The sequence below is a fragment of the Ambystoma mexicanum genome, chromosome 1p (assembly GCF_040938575.1).
Source record: "Ambystoma mexicanum isolate Mex_15411 chromosome 1p, UKY_AmexF1_1, whole genome shotgun sequence".
Taxonomy (NCBI): Eukaryota; Metazoa; Chordata; class Amphibia; order Caudata; family Ambystomatidae; genus Ambystoma; species Ambystoma mexicanum.
Window position 1 is genome coordinate 486,978,993 of NC_090921.1, and position 21,851 is coordinate 487,000,843.

Consider the following 21,851-nt stretch of genomic DNA (forward strand, 5'->3'; position numbering starts at 1 on the left):
AAGCTGACTGCTCAGGGTGTCTGCTGGAAAATGTGGTAGTTGAGTTGTGCTCAGATTGCATCATGGCAAGTGTATGCAATCTAAAATAATAAATAGTGTAAGCAGGTTATTACAAACGTATAAACTCTAATTCAATCTGGAGCTAGATTCAATCATTTCTATCTCATAGACAATCGTTGGTATGCTGGGAGAGAGCCTCATCAAAACCAGTTCCCATTTTCTGCGGTGTCCCACGGGGGTTGTATCTCACCTACTCGCTTCAATTTGTATGTTATACCCCTCTGTAGTCTATTAGAGCCCACAGGATATCTTTACAAATTACGCAGATGATACCCAACTGATTCTGGAAATTAGTGGGGATCATGACTTAGACACCATGAATCTGAAATCAGTCTATGGTGTCATCGAACACTAGATGACGGAAACTTGGCTCTGTATTAACGGAGCAAAAACTGAACTATTGCTTTTCAGAAGCTCTGGAGAAGGAGTACTCCTGTTTCATTATTAAGGATTGTGCCATCTGAGTCACTGGAAAGGTTAAAACACTGGCTGTCTTTCTCGCCTCCTCTCTTGGTGCTGAGAGTCAGACTAGTTACATCTCAAAGAATTGCCACTAGTAAGAATATCAAGCTGCTCATCTCTGAGGCAAATTGCTATTCAGTTGCTCGGGCCATTATTCTCTCACGTCTTCACTATTGCAATGCATCACTGACGGGGGTCAGCAAAAAAAATGCTTGTAACAACTTCAACCTTTCCAAAATGATCCTGTTCACATTATTAAGGGTATTCCCAGATTTGAGGACATATCATCGGTTAGACAATCATTACATTGGCTCCCCATCCCTGCTCGGAATCACTTCAAGACAGCTACCCTAGTGCATAAATGCCTTTATTGTAGGGCACCTGCCTCCCTGACGGCCTGCATCACCTTATACGAACCTAAACACACTCTACGTTCCGCCAGTCTTGGACTGATCAACACCCATAAGTTCAAAAGGGCTAAGGTTCTAGGAAGGGCATTCCCCACGCTGGCAGCACAGGTATGGAATTCCCTGCCAAGCACCCTATGACTGGATAAAAACATGGAAACCTTTAGCTCATCACTGAAAACCCTGCTTTTCAATTAGAGCCTTCCTCTTCTTGACATGGAGATCTTTTCTTACGATCATGACAAACCTTTCCGAGTCCTGTCCTACATATTCGTCTGTCTGTGTTTTTGTGCGCCCTTATGTCTGCAGGTTGCCGGCATGTTATACATAAATAAACAAACACAAATAATTTAGAAAAAAACAGACCATTATAATAGAAAACGGCAGATCTGAAAATGTAGATAAAAGAATGACAACGATAGATCTCAGATACAAAGTAGAATACCCAGCTTGTATGATCCTGGTTAATATTTCTGCCTCCCCCCCTGAACACTGGGGGCAGGAGGGACATATGTCAGCAGAGTCTGTAGTTGAGTTTCAGACTAGGATACTCTGGGGTAGTCCAGGTTCAACGATGGACGCTTCTACACTGAGCTGGTTGAGTATTGTTGGAAGCCAGGGAGCGTGTAGGTTGAGTCCACTGCGTAGGAAAGGGTTCCAAGCCACATGTGAAGATTTTACAACATGTGAGTAGCAGTTGAGCAAAAAAGGAGTACAACACTTTCTGTTGGCATGCTGTATCGGTAACCCAAGGGCGCACACCATTGGCATGGCTGTAAAATTTCACAGTGGGCAGGTATTAGCACAAAGGGGTAGGTGTTCAGTGAGCCCTAGCTGAAGGGACTCCAACTGTATGGTTCTTCGAGGGGGTGCAATGTGATGGCCATTCTTCTTAGAATAAGAGTACCTTGTAAGCAAAGCAGGTATCCCTGAGACTAGACTGCACTCTAGCCACAAAGCAGGCATTGGAATCCCCTCTGGGTCAGATAGCCACGAGCCGAAGTCTAGTTGCGTATCTGGATCAGAAATGTGGCAGTGCAACACATAAAGTAACCCTCTCCTATTCCAGGAGAGCACGGTGTATGTAGCTCAAAGTACTTGCTGTTCAAATCAGCAGTTATCCCCAGATACAGGGAAAAAGGTACACTGCTTAGTGCAAACATCCAATCAGCTCACATATCACTCACAGAAGACATCTTATTCACAAATAGAATAGCCAATGAGATTTAGGAACATCCCACTGTCACTTGTTATTTGTGCTCAGGAGGTTTCAGAAGAAAGGGGAGAAGGGGGAGATGTGAGATTCGACTCAGAAGAGGCTTGGTGTATTTCCTGCACAACAGGTCCTATATATCTCTGCGATATACGTGGAAATCACCTGCCTTTGGGCTGTAGTATACATTTTGATCTAGCAGCCCAGTGCTCTAGTGAAATATAATCTAGAAACATGTGCTTCACACTTCATTTTATCACGGGCCACCTACAATCAAGCCATGGAAAGAGAAGGCGAATGCATGCCCAGACTAAGCCTCTTTAGTGCCACTTTTTTAGAAAGTCACTGAAGTCAAGTTCAGTGTCCTCACGTCATAGTTAAAAGTAAATCACACTGGCGCTGTTCAAATAATCTCCACCGCCAGCCCGCTGATGGGGTTTGACAGAGGGTTAACAATCTCAGGAGAAGACATGTTTTAATGTGGATCAGCTGCAGCACCAACGTGAAAAAATTCAACTCTCACATCAAACGGAATCGTAGAAAACAATGCAGGCATGACCCAGCAGTGCAAGTATTCTATCACAAACCATGTAGTAAATATATATATATATATATATATATATATATATATATATATATATATATATATATATATATATATATATATATATATTTGTTTTTATTTTATTATTTTATTTATTTATTTATTTTCAGTGAAAAAAACTTTGTTAAAGGGACGCTATGGTTAGGTTGCGCTACTAAAAACCTATGAAATTCAGTAAAAAAATCTTTGTAAAAGGGACGTTATGGTTCTAAGTAACACTGAAAAATCCCAGAAATTTGCCAGTTATGTTAAGCTAAGCAACCATAACTCGCGCTACCACCATGCACTGCTAAGACTAACACCCAGGAGATCAAAGATGACATCATAAATGTCATTGATGACATCACTGATGGCATCACATGTCTGGCTCACTCTTTTTTGCTTTACTGATATATCTAAGCCAGTAACAGTCAGGAACAAAAAATTCAAAAAGTACTATATTTGTAGACTTATACTTCAAAAATGGTCTTACAGTAATTCACTTAGGGTCTACTCACAGCATATGAAACATGTACATAGGGGGAAACACAGACTTGGAAGACAGCAATGCTTTCTATGTATGAAGATGATTAGTAAGGTTATCAACCCTTTTATATAGGTCTGCTGTTTTTTTATTACTGTGCTTTCCCTGGATATGCTCATATTTGTACACATTGCACTTACACTACTTTCCTTACGGTCTAGTCACAATATGTGATAGTTATACATTGGGAAGTCGTAGCTTTGAAGCAGAGCAATCATTTCTGTGCATGAAGATAATCAGTTAGGTTATGAAGATTGAAGGGTAATTCTGCTGTTTTTTTTGTTTACTTCACTTTCCCTGTATATGCTCATATTTCTATGTGTTGTTATCTGTTTCTGTTTTCTTTACAATATTGCAATTATGTAGTAACTGGGTTTTATTAGCTACTTATTAAATGTTTCACAGTATGCAAAACTCTAATAAGAAAGCATTTATCATGTTACTATTCAACATGACAAGATTATTAATATTGCACCTCCATCATGTATGCTCCCCGCAATGCCTATGTTTCTACATGAGTGTCTTAGTATCCTAAAGAACTTCATAAGAGAATGCTATTTGTAACACTGCATTGCTTAATGCACTACGTACCTCATGATATTTATTCCAATGACTCTTGACACTTTCATATCAACATTACAATGAGAACCCCTTTAACAGACTTTTCATGAAAAGTAAATACACATGTGATATCATCAGTGATGTCATTAATGACACGTGTGATGTCATCTTTGATGTCCTGGGTGTTAGTCTTAGCAGTGCACGGTGGTGGTGTGAGTTATTGTTGCTTAGCTTACCATAACTGGCAAATTTCTGGGGTTTTTCGGTTTTACTTGGAACCATAATGTCCCCTTAACAAAGTTTTTTTTTACTGAATTTCATAGGTTTTTAGTAGCACAACTTAACCATAACGTCCCTTTAACAAAGTTTTTTTCACTGAACTTCATAAGTTTTTAGTAGCGCAACTTAAACATAATGTCCGTTTAACAAACTTTTTTTCACTGAATATAGACATAGATAATTTAAATGTTATAAATGTTTACTAAACTCCCTTAGGTTACATACATATAACATAGAGAATACTAAGCCCCCCACCGCGCCAATGATTTTGAAGTCCGCGGACTGTGCGCATGTCCGCGGACGGATGCAGTCTCCATTAACACTATCCAAAAACTCAGGGGGTATCTTACATTATTGTATCCTACAATAAAAACACCAAACATGTTCAAAAAGCACCACATAAATACATTACATTTAATAATGAATAAGAAGTGGAAACTGTATATGTAAGACACCAACCATCCACTGAAGCAGTGTTTCCAATATAATGGAATATACCAATACAAAATAAATATGCCTCCAATAGAATTACCTCACAGAAACTGTGCAGCAAAAAGCAAGAGCATACCTACACAGCAGTAACACCAAATGTTTGTAAGAAACTAGTAAGTACACATTATTTAGTTCAAATATTTATACATTTTCTGTAATACGTACACTACAACTAATATATATATATATTCTTTTTACAGAAATGTCCAGTACTTTGGAATGGCAGGAAGAAAATTTCCCACGAGATGAAATGAATGAAGACAGTGATACTAATGGTAGACACAACATTTCTCTATATAGGCCAATTAATAACCATTGCTTTATGTGTAGTTAACATATACATATTTTTAACAGACCATACAGACAATAAGTGTAATATACCAAGAGAGACATTAGAAGATCCTCTGAAATAAATGGAACTAAAAATGGATATGTTATTGAAAAATTTCAATCTTCTAAAACAGTTTATTGAGGACCACATTAAAGAAAAGAGTAAATATCACTGCCCGACATGTACCTGTTCCCCCTCTCCGTGCCCCAGCCAACTATCCCCAAACCCTCCTCTGCAAACAAAAAAAACGTTAGGATGAGACTTCCATCCCTTCATCCCCTCCCATACATCATGTCAAAACCCCTAATTCCCCTATATTTGTTTCAGTTTCTGCTTCACCCTCTCTTTCATAATTTGTATACTGTTAAACAATAATAACATTTTAAGTGTGTTCTTAGTATATGCCTGTGTCTTCTTTTTTTTTAAAAGGCAGTTAGGGTGTTTGCGGACAGCGCGGCTCTCCGGGATGTCCTCAATTAACCAAAATGGGGGTGTCCTAAGGACACTATACCTGTCCGTAATGTCCGTAATTAAAATGGAGGTGTCCTTAGATCACACAAGCTGTCCACCTGTCTGTAACTAACGAAAATGGGGGTATCCTAAGGACACTATACCTGTCCGTAATGTCCGTAATTAAAATGGAGGTGTCCTTAGAACACACAAGATGTCCGCCTGTCTGCAATCACCCAAAATGGGGGTGTCCTAAGAACACCCCCCCTGTTCGTAATGTCCATGACCAGAATGAATATATCCATAGAACACATATCCCGTCCACCTGTTCGGAAAGTTTTGACACACATTTATTTTATTCGGGGACTTCAACAATGTTCGTAGAACACCCACGCACAAGCGCATCACACACTTGGGTCCTACAAACATCGCGTCTGTCTGCAACTATCCGCTGCACGTGTGTCACACTTTTAATTAGTTCGGGGACCTGAACACTGTCCGTAGAACACCCGAACGCATTTGGTGTCCTGCGGAGAGCCGTCCCATTCGCGAATATGTCCGCAACGTCATCATGTGACCGTATACTCCGAGACCCCCGGCCGGCCCATAGAGCCGAAGTCTGCTCAGAAGTACTTTAAGACAAGATAGCTGCACCCATGAGATGGATGGGGGTGTAGATTTATTACTCCAACACCAATCAATAAGGACAACTCAATGGTTTGGCAAAGGGAGTCAGTTTATTGACAAGTACAAAAAATGGGGAGTTATGGATATCAGCAGTGATGCGATCATCCTTCTCGCTTCAACTCCAATGAACTTCATACAAGTTGTAGCATTTATACTCAAAACTCGTCGTCATTGACGTGTAACACTCAAAAGTTAACATGCAATTCTATTGGTTAGGAAAAGGTAACTTTACTATAGGTACTATATCTTTATATGGTAACGGAGTGAGGGGATTGGGTAAAAGCTCTCACAGATCGGCGTCTTAGCCCTTCCTTACAAAATGACTACTATAGATGTCACTAAAAGTTTGACGTCTCCTTGGCTCTCTTAACTATAGGACCCTAGATTATTTGTTCCATTGTGATTGGGTTGGCAGAACCCCATGCATATTTTCTCCTTTGCTTAGCAGCACGCAGAATGGTCAGCCAGGTGCGGGGCTGCCCCTTAGTTACCCGGACTTCCTCCAATTATTGTTACAATCAATCATCACTTTAGTAGCCATGTGTCAATTATTTCACTGTGGTTGGCTTTGAGACTGCATCTTCTGTCTGGAAAAGTTCTGATATCGCTGCCTGTTCAGATGCCAAGCGTAGGTGTGAGCCCTCACTTCTTTTTGCTCGGTTGGTCACGTGATTCCGACACCTTGAATTTGTCTCTTTTCTCACAATTTGTGTATTTGATTTTCGTTTCTCCCGCCACCTGCCTTCGCCTTCTTATCTCGACTTTTCAGAGGCAGAATATTCTGTTCTTAGTTTCAATTAAATGTAGCTACTGTTCGCCTCTTCTATAGGTATGACCTTGGCTTTCCTGGCACGAGTTGCCTCTGCTGAGTTTCGTTTCAGCCGTCTCTTCTCGTTTTTGCTAAATATGAAGCTTTCTGGTGTGGCCTTTAGTAACCTGGCTTGATTCTGCTTCTTGTGCAAAGTAGAAATATTCTTATAATACTGTGTTTCGTTTGAGGGAGAATATGTATAATAGTGCTTGCCGCACTACTCTTCTACTAAGCATAGCAAGCCAAACTGTTGTCTTAGCTTTCTTGTGGTTCCAAGCATATTTATAGGTGTAAACTGGTCGAATATCTTCATCTTGCTTACAGCTTTAAACCTCTTTGCATTTTGCTATCGTCCTTTCACTTTAGGTTCACAATATCCTTGTTCATGGTGTTTCGTCTCTTTGCATCATTCTCTGGTTGTTATTTCTTCTATCTGCAAGTCAGTCCGGGCCCTTGTGACATCACCATTCATCTTCCATTAAGACCTTTTTGGTTTCTTCAGGCACTGTACTCAGACAATCTTCATTTCGTTTCATTTGTTGGTGAGATTTTCTCAATGGGTACCTTACTGTCCATGGTTTTCTTGGTATTGGTACGTTGATAGGTGCTGTTTTTCTAATAGGTACTGGGCAGAGCCCTACTGCGGCTCTCTGCTGGTTTATTTGCTCATCATACATCACATATCTCGGTGTGAACATTCCTGGTACTTCAAAATGGGCAACTGGAGTGCAGGCTTTATTTGGGACTTCCTCTACACGCCCCCCTCTGGGCTATTCCTCGACCACTTTCACTTCCGTCCTTGGATTCATCTTACTTGGTTCTCCTGTATTCATCTTCACTTCATCGCTTGGATCTATACATGATGGTCTGAAGAAATGTCCCTTCAAAGTTCAGATTTTTATTACACCTTTCAGGCTTCCTGCTGTCCTTACATGTTCATCTTTATTCCATGTCATCAATTGACATTGTCCATATGGGCTGCAGTAAACCCATCTTCCCACATAGTTTTGATGTTTCCTGGGGTAGAGAAACTTTGTTCCTTCTGGTGCATGAATGCTGGCCTTTACAAAGTCTCTTATTTCTTCATCAGTCAGGTCTTTGGGCTTCCAACCTGGCTTGACATCAATCATGATCTTCATCCCTATGACTTTCTTTGCAGTTTTCTGGCACTGAGAGATTATTATCTTGATAACACAAAATCCTAGCAATATCATCACTAGCGGGGCTCCCAGGAACTGGAATGCATCTGCCAGCCATCTATTGCAGGACCCATGAGAATAGTGCTCCAAACCAGCTATCATCATCAACTTTAACTGTCTTGTCAATCATCTGGTTCTGCAGTTTTGTCAGCATATTTTTGGCTTCTGTTAGAGTTACATTTTCCTCATCTTTGGATGGTATAATGTGCAACATGATTCCCCAATGTTTGCACAAACTCCTCCATCCATAGCTGTGATCATGTCAAGGACATATCTGTTCTGGAGAGTCATCAGTCAAATGGCTCTTAACTCTTCCTTGATTGCATTGAATTCTTTTATTGTCATGTTGATGGTCTGCAGTAACTCCCATCTGGTTATCTGTAACCATTTAGTATTTGCTCCAACTTGGAATCTTGGCATGAAAATGGTTGCGAACACTGATGAGGTGAGGCTAAACAGCCTGTGTTCATATGGGATTGCATTAAAGGCTTCTTCAAATTTGGCAGAGAAATCATTTTCCCTTTTCAATCGACGCATCTGTTCCACAGATATCCTTTTCCTCAGGTGAGCATTTGCTTTTGGAAAACTGTCAATATTCAGGTCAGTTTTCGGGATCTCCAATGCTGGAATGTGGACGTTCACTATGGTGCATATAGCTCCCCAGTTTTTCAGCAGTCTGATATATGCTTTGGATCCACATGCCCAATAATGATCCATAATTACTGGAGTTCCATGCACCATTCCTGGGGCATCAAAAACTTGTCCACAGTTCTGATTCTCTCCCATTTTACTAGTGCCATTATTCCTGAAGCAGAACTTTGGGCTCTCCAGTGGCACTATCTGCAAGGGTCCTCCTCTGTCTTTGACCCATGTCAGTAGTTTTACAAGCTTTGGCCATAATGGCTTATATCCATTCTGTACAATGTTGATGGTGCCTTGGTAATGAGCAGTGACCATCCAGACTCTACGAATTACTACTCCTTTCTCCCATCCATCTGGTGAAAGCACTGTTCCCCAAATCTGCATTTGGCCTCTGTTCTCCCAACTTTGAGCCTCTTCCTGAGTTTTTCCTTCCATGCTTAGCTTCTGATTCACTTCCCATCTGATTTCTGCTCCTTTCACTCCAGGGTTCTAGTCCCGGATTACATGATTCCTAGTATGAGCTCTGTTTCTTGTCTTTATGTCTTGAACATAATCATCTTCATCGGGATAGGCTGTTTCAGTTGCCTATATTAGGGAGGCATCACTACCCATGAACTGGCCTCTGGTCTTGCACGTGGCTACGTGTGAAAGACAATGTGCTGTCTGGACATCAATTTCTACAGCTACAAAGATCTTGGACTTCCCCATGCTGTATGTTAGGAGTGCACAAAAAAAGCATTCCCCTTCTGAGTTTCGTCTTCGAACTTCTTTCATGTACTGGTACCAAATGTTGTTTCCCAAATGTGCTGTGCTGTCCAAGAAACCGTTTAGTTTGCTGTCATCTCTATGCATGCTTCTCTCGATTCTTAAGGTTTTCATGTAGTTTGCTATCACTACATCCCTGAATGCATCTGTATGGCTCCTTCTTGCTGGGGGATTCTCAGGTATCCTGGTCCATGGTGCAGGCCTCCTCAACTGTGCCATTTGAGTAGACAAAAGTCTTGAAGTTCTTTCTTTGTCCTCATACATCTTTTTCCTGCTGGTTATAAATGCCCATCTCATCCTCCCTGACATTGGTCCGGTATATGGTTGTACTGTGGAACTTGTACTTGTCCCTTTCACTGGAACATACATGTTTGTCACTGTTTATTTATTTATTTGCATTTTTAAAGCGCGCAGCTGCCCTCGGGCATCGTTGTGCTGTTACATGAAGGTTGACTTAAGCATAGGAGCATGAAACAACATAGTATACAAAACAGTGGGAACATTGTTACAACATGGCAAAGGTTCCGTGGTTACAGAGGAACAGTAGGCGTAGGTGACAGTTGTATGTTCTAACTAAAGTTCCTTGGACTGGAGTATAAGTATAAGTAGGCGTCATTTAAATAAGATGGTTTTCAGTGCTTTTCTGAAGACCAAGAGGGATGGTTCAGCTCTCAGTTTGGGAGGTAAGGCTTTCCAGTATTTTGGGGCTAGTACCTCGAAGCTCGAGCCCCCTGCTTTAGCTCTGTTGAATTTGGGGACTGAGAGTTGATTAGCGTACAGGTCCTTTTTGGGTTGTATACGTTCGGTGAGGTAGCTGGGGGCGGATTGGGATATGCATCTGTGGGTGATGGTAAGAGTCTTGAATTGGATGCACTCTTTGACTGGGAGCCAGTGAGCATTTTGTCTTGCTAAGGAGATGTGTTCTCTCCTGGGAATATTGAGGGCAGCTCTCAGGGCATTATTCTGAGTGATTTGAAGTTTATTACTGTTTTTGGCCGAGGTGCCTAGTAGGAGGGCGTTGCAGTAATCCAGTTTGGTGCCTATGGTGGCTCTGGCGATGTTAAGGTAGTTCGTAGTGGATAGGTGTGGTTTTACTGCGTTGATTATCTTAGTTGTTAGTGCTGCTGAGGAGGAGATGTGATTAACATGTCTGTCCATGGACAAGGTTGAGTCTAGATATACACCAAGTGTTTTTACAGCCGAGGAGACAGAGATTACAGAGTTCTCAATTAAGAAATTACTGTATTTGTTGTCAAGTTTGCTGAGGGATTCTTTAGGTCCTACCAGTAAGATCTCTGTCTTGTCTCCGTTGAGACAGAGACTGTTGGCTTTCATCTAGGCCTGGATGATGGCATATGTGTTTTGCAGAGTTTTTAATTCTTGCTCATAGTCACCAGATTGTGGGAGAAGAATTTGTGTGTTGTCCGCATTATTGGTAAAAGTTATGCCGAATTCTTCAAGGTCGTTGAATAAAGGGAGGGTGAAGAGGTTCTATAGTGTGGGGGAGGTGCAAGATCCTTGTGGTACTCCGCAGTTAATAGGGGAGGGAGTAGCTGACGCTTGGTCTGAGTAGACCCTCATAATTCTGCCCTCCAGGAAGGATGTGATCCAGGTTGTGGCCTCATTGGAGAAGTGAGCCGTGTTTTTGAGGTGTGTCAACAAGATCTTATGGTCGACTAGGTCGAATGTGGCCGATAGGTCGAGGAGTAGGAGGATGGCGCATCTGCCTTTATCCATGTTTCTTAGAAGTTGTTTTTTTAGGTCGAGTAGCGCTGACTCTGTGCTATGGCGGGGACGGTAACCGGACTGTCTTTTTCCTAGGATGTTGTGTAGGTCAAGGTAGGCTTGCATCTATAGATAGGCCGCCTTGTCCAGGATTTTCAACAAGAATGGGACGGTTGTGATTGGCCTGTAGTTATTAGCTGAGTCTGGGTCTAGAGTTGGCTTTTTTAGCAGTGGGCGAACCCAGGCTTCTTTGAGAGTGGAGGGTACTGATCCAGTGGCAAATGATGCGTTGATGAAGGTTAAAATGAATGGTGCTAGGGGCTCAGCACAGTCTTTGAGGGGGAGTGCACATTCTTCTTCCTGTGGCTATCTCGTGTGGCGTAAGATGATTTGTTTGCTGGGCAGATGTCCCTTTGCAGAGTGAGGATTTTATTTGTTTCATGATACGTAAGACCTCAGGAATGGTAACCTTTATAAAGGTAAATGGTGGTAGTGAGTTGCTATCATAGTGGATAGGGCGCTTGGGGTTAGATGTGGACTGCATTTTGTGGGGAGACTTAGGTAGGTTGTCTAGTTTGGCTTTGATTTACTTTTGGAGTAGGTCTAATTTGTCAAGCATTTGTCAAGTTGTCTCTGTGGGTTTCTTCTTCAGCTCCTCCAGTTTTTCTACTATGTCTGCTTCCTTCATTTGGCTCCTTACTTTACTTGTAGTGATATTTCCCATAGTAGGCAGTCTCTTCTTCTCTGAGACTTGAAATTGTGATTCTTCAGTCATTGACACTAGGCCTGTTGCATGTGCATTCTGTGTTTGCATGCGTGTGGGTGTCAGTAATCTTGTCAAATTCATGCTTTGCCAACTCTGACTCCGGATTTTCGATTCATCTGTCACCACAAGTGTGTGTGTGTCTTTACTAATCACATCCATCTCAAGTTCATTCATTCCACCATCAGATCTTCTAGGGACTGGAATGACTATGTAAAGTTTGGGTATTTTCGTGGGTTTTATGCGCATCATTAGGTGGGTGCACTGGAATAGGAATGCTTTGGGCACCAATAAAAAATGTGGTTCTGATTGTTAATGACAATAAAACAATAATGAATATAATACACAAATACATTATGTCCCTGTATGTCAGGGGGCAGCATTTACTTCCAGAGAAATGTGGACTTCTTTCCTCCTGCAGGAGAACAAGGTTGCTGCTCAGGATCCCCATCTCAATCATTCATCAAAATGTTAACTTTTATTGTACTCCTTTAATCAATATTGTCTTTCTGATTCTTTGTTGTGAGTTTCACGTGTTACATAATTGTCCCCCTCTTGTGAATAATGAATTGTCTATTATCTCGGGATACAGTTCTTTTACTCGTCTATCAAGCAATAATTCAGTAAGTCTCTTTTACTGTGCATGTTCAAAGTATGTCAGCTCCCAGTCTGTGCCCCTGATCTGCTTCATTCCTGAAGACATGTTTCCTTTGTCAAATAGAAAATATAAAAGGACATTTCTGGTAATGTTCTCTCGATCTGTTCCTCGGCAGAAAGTTTAAAATCTTCTTAAATAGTTCTGCTGATGGTTGGACAGTTCCACTTGCATCACGAGTCCATGCAAGAGCATGCCCATCTGTGTGGCATTAGCTGGATCTCTGATGAAGGTGAGGACGTCAACATCGACAGGTCGCCCCACTAGCTCTGGAAAGTCAGTAATTAAACAAAAGAAAACGTCGCTGGCCAACCTGCTATCTTCTGGTGACAGGGACATTTGTCCTGTCTTGCTGAGGTTTGGAACTATTTGCTCTTATTCAATGTAAACAGTGTCTGCGCGTTCCGTTTGCGTGGAGTGCAACTAAGATCACAATGTTATTTAGGAGGTTGCATAGATGTTCTGTTTTTGCTGGATCTCGAAGAAATGTGAGTACATCGGTTGTTCTTCCGACAAGATTTGGACAGTCTTCAATTATACGAAAGAACAATGGATTGACAAGCTCATTTACTTCCTTCTCTGCTTGGGACATTTGGCTTCTCCTCGCTGTATTCAGGAAGTAGGAGGAATTGCTTGGTAATTACAGTAGGCAGTCTCTTTATGATCTTTTTCATTTTCAGGATCTTGAAGAAAGTCAGTGAGACTTGTGAGCCTCCCCACCAGTGACGGGTACGATCTTAGCACTATATTGAAGTATGTCACCATGTCTTTAGTGATGTCACTACTGTGGCACACCATAAGTGATTCCGAACAAAGTCTCTGTGTAGAAGGAATCCGGGTACTGTATTTTCTTCCAGTTTATGTGTCCTCGATCAAAATTTGGCATGCTATTTTCTCGTCACATTTTTAGTGTGTCTCAATCCAAAGTTCAAATTCAATAAACTATGGTGTGGTTTATAAGTGCAATTGTCTTCTCACCCTGAAACTAGGATGCATAGAGTGTCCAGTTCATCTGTCCTTATCATCTTTTTTGCTCAGAGGGATGTCTAAAGTGAAACCACAACTATCTCACAAAAGTTCCTTTGTCTTTACTTTTCTGTTGCTCATGTGTCCTTTTTCTTTGTCATGGATCTCGTCTGCATGTGCTGTGGTTCTTCCCTGTCACTCGCAGTCTCCTCGCGCTGGGGTGCAGGCAGGCGGTCTTCTCCGAAGTAGGGTTTGATATTGCCCACAAAAATCCAAGCTCTCCTGCCTTGTAGTTTTACTGCAGAGGGAGTGCAGTCCTCCACTGTAAAGGGACCATTAAACCTTGGCTTGTCTCACCTTTTTCTTGTATGGTTCTTTACCAAGACGGTATCTCCAGGGAAAATGGATGGTACACAAAGTTCTTGAGCTTTGCCTGTAGTAGTATCTCCTTCTGTGTTCTGTGCTGCCCTGCACGCTTTTCATCGTTGCTGCAGCTGGTCTGAAATTACAGTAAGGCAAGATGTCATGCAATTCAGGTAATTTTGCATTTCAGACCCTAAGATTTCTCCTGTTGACTGGGCATCACATCTAGCTCTATCTCGGGGTGTCAGGGGAGTGCGCATTCTTCTTCCTGTGGCTATCTCATGTGGCGTAAGATGATGGTCGGAACCAGTTTGGTTCCTGAGTGCATACAGTGCCAAGGGAAGGCAGTGCAACCATCCCTTTCTTAGAGCAAGCTTCAACTTGGCTATCCTTTCCTTTAATAAGCCGTTGAGCTTCTCACAGATTCTGTTACCTTGTGGATGATACGCCGGCAAGAACTTGTGCTTTATACCAAGCAGCAAGCTAATCTGTTTGAAAGTCTCATTTACAAAGTGAGCTCCATTATCTGATCTCATGACTTCACACACCCCCCATCTGGTGAATACTTCTCTCACTAAAAATGTGGCCACACAGGTAGAGTCTGGGTGTGTACATGGACTTGCTTCTATCCATCTAGTGAATGGACACACCACAACAATTATGTATCTGTACCCTTTACATACTTGAATCCTGTCGACGTAATCGACATGTAAGTGCTGAAAAGGCACATTTGGCCTGGGGATGACTCCTCTCATTACTTTTAATGTGTGCCCAGCTGTGAATTGTTGGCATATTACACAGTTCACTATAAAAAATGCAACGTGCTCGGTTAAATTCGGTATGAACCAGTCTTCTGCGAGCGTTGCCACTAGATTTTCCTTTGTCATGTGTGCCGGATAATGTAGCTGCTCCAGCACTTATTTTAACAGGGCTATAGGCATCACCGGTTTACCAGTGCCGTCTTGTCTCCACAAACTGTCAGAGGGGTTTAAAGAACACCCTCGCCGTTTCCATAGATCTTTCTTTTCCTGTGGTGCCTCCCCTTGGATTTCCATCAACTGTGTTTGCCCTAGATTGTTATAGCTCTCAGGTGTAATTCGTGCAATCATCATTCTCTCATTGGTATGGGTGACTTCCACTTCCATGATCATCTCACTCTTGGATGCCATACGTTTGGCTTCCGTGTCTGCTGCTTGATTTTCGTGTGAGATAAAATATGTCCCATTTGTGTGGGCGGTGCATTTCACAACCGCTATGCCCACTGGGAGCTGTAGTGCCTTGATCAGCCTGTTCAATAAGGCTGCGTGCTGCACTGGCTTGCCATCTGCTCAGAGGTAGCCCCTCCTTTTCCAGCACGCTATAGGCGGAGTCACTGTACACCGTTACTTCCTGGTCTTTGTGATTCTCAATGGCGAGTATCAACGCCAATAATTCTGCAGCTTGCGCTGAAAAATGAGATGGTATTCGTGCACTAAGGAGTACTCGAAATTCTCAATTTCCGGTGTGTTTCATTACAGCGACGCCTGTATATCATTGCCCATCATTTTGATCGATTCTCGAAAGCACCGTCAATAAAGACACTTTCTCCTTCCGCCTAAGCATTTTCTTTTACTCTGGGAATTTCATCATAGAATTCTTCATAGTTCGCACAGTCATGTATTGGTTCTCCTTCAGTGACTGGCTCTGCTATAAACATAGCTGGGTTCACTATCTTACATCGGACCACCTTAATCGATGGATTTGATATGATCACTTCATAAGCAGAAGCTCTCTGAGATGTCAGCGTGCCCTTTGGTTTCTCTAAAATAGCATATAGCGAGTGCTCGACGTACAACTTCATTGAGCATCCCATTACAATGGTAGTAGCTTTTTCGAAGGCGAACGCTGCGGCAGCCAAACTTTGTTCGCACAGGAAATGGCCTTTCATCACCAGGTCCAAATTCCCACTGTAATATGCCAGGGGCTTGTACCCCAATGTGGTTCTCTGTGTGAGCACTGCCATCACAACGCTGCCATTCGTGTGTGAGAACAGGTAACATTCCTCAGCATAGTTGTCAATTCCTAAAACTAGTGCCATGTAAATAACTTTTTTGAGTTCAGCAAATCCTTCCTCCGTGGTTTCAGACCATTCAATTTTTTCTTCTGTCACTTGGACCTTCTTTAAGACCTGAAGCAAAAGCTTGGTGTAAGAGCTATAGTTGCACAGGCCTAAGAAGCTCTGCATCTGTTTTATCGTGTGTGGCTTAGCCATTTTCAGTATGGCTTCAGCCCTTTCTGGGGTCACTCTTTTTCCCTCATGCAAGATCAGCTGGCCTATGTACAGTACTTCTCATTGACAATATTGTAGTTTTTCCTTGTCAACCTTATATCCTTTCTCAGCCAGTATAATCAATAGCTGAACAGAATCATGCCTGCATAACTCCTCTGTCGTGCTGCAAATTCAGAGGTCATCCACATATTGCAGGACAACGCTTTCCAATGCAATATTGCTTAGGTCCATCTGTTGGACTCTGTTAACGATAGAAGAAGACTCACAGTACCCCTGGGGTAGCCTGGTGCTTTTCAGACTCATCTGCCTGAATGTGAATGTCACGGTGCAACGGGATCGAGAAAAATGCATTTTTCAAATCAATCACTGTGAAATGTTTTGCCTCAACAGATATATTACAAAGGATTGTAGCCGAGTTAGGGTCTAAAGGGAACTCAGCCTCAACAACATAATTTATATGCCTCAGATCTTGAACTAGCCTTCAAGACCCTCGTTTACTTTTTTTCACAGGGTACACTGACGTATTACTTGGTGACTCTGACGTCACTAAAATGCCTTGCTCCATCATGGCAGAAATTGTCTTAAAAATCCCTTCATCTGCCTCTCTGGACATAGGATACTGTCGTGCTTTGGGTAAAATTGCTTCTGGTTTTAGCTTAATTCTCACCTCTCGAACCCCTTTCAATAGGCCTACGTCATAGGGTCCTGTGGTCCACACTAAGACAGGCACCTGGCCCATGTCGTCATCAAAATATTCTGCACGGTTTTGTGCCAACATCATTCTCTGAGGCACTTCCCTTTTGATCATTCTCACCCAAAAGGTGAGACTCACCTCCACTGTTGTCTCTCCCATATCTGTTGGTTCTTCAAACAGATCATCATCAGTGATGTCAGTCAATCGGTATCCCTCTTCAATGGCGATTACTGTGCACCATTGTCGGCCTTCGTCTTAACAACCATCAATCAAGGCCATTTTCCCTCGTACTGCAGCTGTGTGTATCATCAAGGGAAATATTGTCCTTTTTCCTTGTGCATCGGTATTCTTGGCCTAAATAGAAACTCATTTGGGGTCCTCATGATTCCGTCTGCAAGGTTTGGTAACCCTGCCATTACTATGCGCATTCCATACGTGAATATTTCTGGCTCTAATGGGACAGCCCTCAGAGCTGTGTGTCCTTACGTATGCTCTAATCACTTCGCATACATTTGAATAGTGCATTCCTGGAGTATAACATACTATGCCCTCCTCCGTGAACGAGACTGTCATATTTAACTTTGTCATTAAATCTTGACCCAGAATGTTTACTGGGGTCTGACGTGAATATAATAAAGACAGATTCATCTCACATTCTCCTATAGAGACTGGAAGTGCGTTTGTGAAGGGAACACGACTTGTAGCTCCTATGAAACTCTGAGTATTTATGGCATCGCCAGAAAAGGTGAACTTGCCTTCACGTATGCACGAACGTGTTGCGAAGCAATAGTCTTTATCCCCTATAATGACATCCACCCTAGGTCCCCGGTGAGGGTCGGGTGTCACTGATAGGATAGAACACAACAGGGCTTCCAGTGAGCTTTCCTAGTCCATATATAGTTTGGGCCCACCGTGTGCTGATAGATTTCCCCCATTCCCTGTGTTACTTCCCATTCCAGGGTTCACGGTCTGCCCTGCGCTCATCGTTTGTGATAATTGCAACAGTGACTGTTGGAACTGTCCTTGTGGAAAACTCACTATATTCTGAGGTTGAAAACCTTGTTGTGCTCCTGGCGCTTGTTGTTGCACTGTGTGATTCTGTGCATCTCCCTGTTGTATGAAGGCAGGTGGATTTGCCATGCCTGCTTCTATTCCTTGAGTGTTTTGCATCATGCCTTGATTTCTGCATGTGCGCGCTAAAGGCCCTGTCATCCCACACAACCAACATACCGGCGGTGGTCTGATCATTTGCCCATTTGACATTTCTTGATTGCCATTTTGCATGTTTTGGAAACCTCCTTGATTATTCTGGAAACCTCCCTGATTACTCTGGAAACCTCTTCCCCTAATTCCTCTTCCCCTGTGGTAAAACCCAGTCCAGCCCTGATTATTCTGTTGTGGATTATTGACCTGCTGCATTCTTGATTCAGCTGTGCTAGTTATCATGGCTCCTTCAAGATCATATTTTGACAATTTCTTCTGCACCAGTTTTCCCTCTTCACCCTTGTGTGCAGCTTCTTTTTGCGATTCTTTTCTTGCAATAGCCTGCAATAGTGTGCGATGGTCAACTGTATTTCTGACCAAGGTTTAACCTTGATTCCTACCAATTTCTTGAGCTGTTTCTGTACCGGCTCTGGCAGCCTTTGGCACAATATATGCTAGAATAGAGGTATAGATTTCCCCCAAGATTCATGAGTCTCGAGTACCCACGTGTCTTGAAAATTCTGTATGTAAATTAATGGATCCTCAGACTCCTTCATTTTTCGTGTCATTATAGCTCCCATATCAGAAGTGTCTGGGTAAAGCACTCGTAATACCTTCCATACCGCAGCTCTGCATTTGTTAAATGGAGCTCCGTCATGCATGGTATTATTTGTGGTCACACCAGGGTAACCTGCCCATGCCCACACATCATGTGCTCTCTCAACAAGTATGGCGATTAGGAGACCATTGATATCCACTATAGCAAACGTGTTTCCTCCTGTCATTTTTCCTAACTCGTGTATCCATTTTCCAGCTTCCGATGTCAGCATTGGAAGCTTGTTTTTCGCATTCTCTCGATCCATGTGTGGCCATGAATATATTGTGGTCTTGCTCCCCCTTTCTCGAGTAACGGAAATGGGGATGTATAGCTCTCTGTCTCTTCTCTCATTGTTCTCCTGTCTGTTGCAGGGGAATGTTCCCGCATTGCCGCCTGCCTGGCAATGTCCTAAGCCTGCTCACATAGGGCGGTGGAGACACCTGGCTCTGACCGTGAGGTACTTCTTCGTGTTGGTCTGACTGTGTGGCTGACTCTGATGCCCTCGGTGCAGACTCACTATTGTCTGACCATCTTATCCTTTTTTCCCTTGGGAATCGTCTTTCGCTCAATCTCTCTTCCTCCTTTTCCTCACGCTCCTCCCTTTCTGTGTCGGACATGGTCTGTCCCCAACTCATGCAACTTCTTGTGTCTTCTTTGTTTCTACTTATTTCTAGTCTATCCAGGGATAGTTCTCTATTCTCACTACTTCGGGAGACATCCTCAGTGTCTTAAAGTTGAGTGTTCTCTAGGCAGTCGTCTTCCCCCTACCCTTGGGGTATTTCTTCTAACCCCATTTCATCATATATTCTATCGATCATTTCTCCGATGCTTCTGGTGTCGAAGTCATCTTCAATATTCACCCTAGACATGACAGGTACTGAATCGTATGCAGGGAATAATTCTTAGATGTCTTCCCAATCTACCACTGCATCAGGTGTTTTAACCTCTCTCTCCAGATATTCAAGATCGCGTACTCTCTGTCTTTGCTTACGTTCTACATCATCATCTAATTCTTTGCGCTTCCTCGCCTCTTCTCTGACCCTATCTTCTTCCTTTTTCATTTCATTTCTTCGTTCATCTGCTCTTTGAATTTCCTCATGCCTTCGTCTCTGTATTCTTTTCTCTCGGATCATCTGCTCTTCCTCTAACTTATGCTGCTCCTGTCTGTCTTGATCATTGGCTACTTTCTGTTTGCAATCGAGCTGTCTTTGTTGCTCTTTGCGATATAACTGTTCTTGTCTCTGTCTATCGTTTTTCCTTATTCTTTCTTCTGTCAATTCTTTCTTTCTCCTTTCTCTGTACATTGTCTAGCCTCTCCTTTTGCTTCACGTCATCAATGCCTTTGCCATCGAGTTTCAATAAAATGTGCCCTCCCATCCATTCATTTTTTGCGAATGCTATCTCATCAGTTCTATCTTCGCTTCCTTTCCATCTTTTACCTTCTCTCTCCTTTTCCCTACACTTGTTCTAAAGCATGCACTTTTGCAAAAACACTTAGGGGGCCCTTACAAGGTAGGAGGTAACCATGCCACTATTAGCAGTATGGCTACCCCTTACCGTGTACCGGGTCCGGATTCCTTGAATGAGGAATTACCGGGCCATTCCGACCTTGGAGGACCTGGTAATTCCTCATTCAAGGAACCCATCCCCATTCCCATTTGAGCCCCCATAGGGCTCAATGGGAATGGGGAGGGTGCTAACAAAGGGCCCAATAATATCGGGCCCATTTTTAGCACCCTGGTCTGCTCGCGGGACCTGCTAAGGGCGCCTGGTATTACCAGGCCTCCTTAGCGGCTTCCCGCGAGCAGACTCGTAATGAGGCGGTAAGGGGTTGACAGCTCCAGCACCTTTACCGGCACCGTTAACCCCTTACCGCCTCGCTCGTAATGACCCCCTTAGTCTTTTTCACTCACCGTTTGCATGTTTCCTCTCTGGACCTTCGGGTCACCACCTTTGTCACTGCCTTCTTCGGCTTTTCTCCCGTTCAGCTGCCTGTAGTAATGGGAAAGGGTTACGTGGGGAAGCACAGGTCCCTTCAGACCGTCTTCTGCAGGTTTTATTTTCCTACACTACCACTGTCTACGGGGAGCTTCATGTTCTACTCAGCCGAATGGCAAAGGACTCGTGATATTGCCGAAGACCTAGAGTTACTTTATGTCGACGGTCAATGGGTATCTTATTCTAATTGATAATCGATAACCATCAATCTCTGCTACCAAGTGTACTCCGAGACACCCGGCCGGCCCACAGAGCCAATGTCTGCTCAGAAGTACTTTAAGACAAGATAGCTGCACCCATGAGATGGATGGGGGTGCAGATTTATTACTCCAACACCAATCAATAAGGACAACTCAATGGTTTGGCATAGGGAGTCCATTTAACGACAAGTACAAAAAACGGGGAGTTATGGATATCAGCAGTGATTTGATCGTCCTTTTCGCTTCAACTCCAACGAACTTCATACAAGTTGTAACATTTATACTCAAAACTCGTCATCATTGACGTGTAACACTCAAAAGTTAACATGCAATTCTATTGGTTAGGAAAAGGTGACTTTACTATAGGTACTATATCTGTATATGGTAACGGAGTGAGGGGATTGGGTAAACACTGTCAGGTGGGCGTCTAAGCCCTTCCTTCAAAAATGACTACTGTACACGTCACTAAAAGTACGACGTCTCATTTGTTCTACTAACTGTCGGACCCTAGATTATTTGGTCCATATTGGCACCAACCCCATGCATACTTTCTCCTTTGCTTAGCAGCATGCAGAATGGTTGGCGGGGTCCCTGTTAGTTACCGGGCCTTCCTCCGATTATGGTTACAATCAATCATCACTTTAGTAGCCATGTGTCAATTATTTCACTGCGGTTGGCCTTGAGACTGCATTGTCTATCTGGAAAAGTTCTGATATCTCTGCCTGGTCAGGTGGCAAGCGTAGGTGTGAGCCCTCGCTTCTTCTTGATCGGCTGGTCACGTGATTCCGACATCGTGAATTTGTCTCTTTTATCTCAATTTGTGTATTTTATTTTCATTTCACCCACCACCTGCCTTCGCCTTCTTATCTCGACCTTTCAGAGGCAGGATATTCTGTTCTTAGTTTCAATTAAATGCAGCTACTGTTCGCCT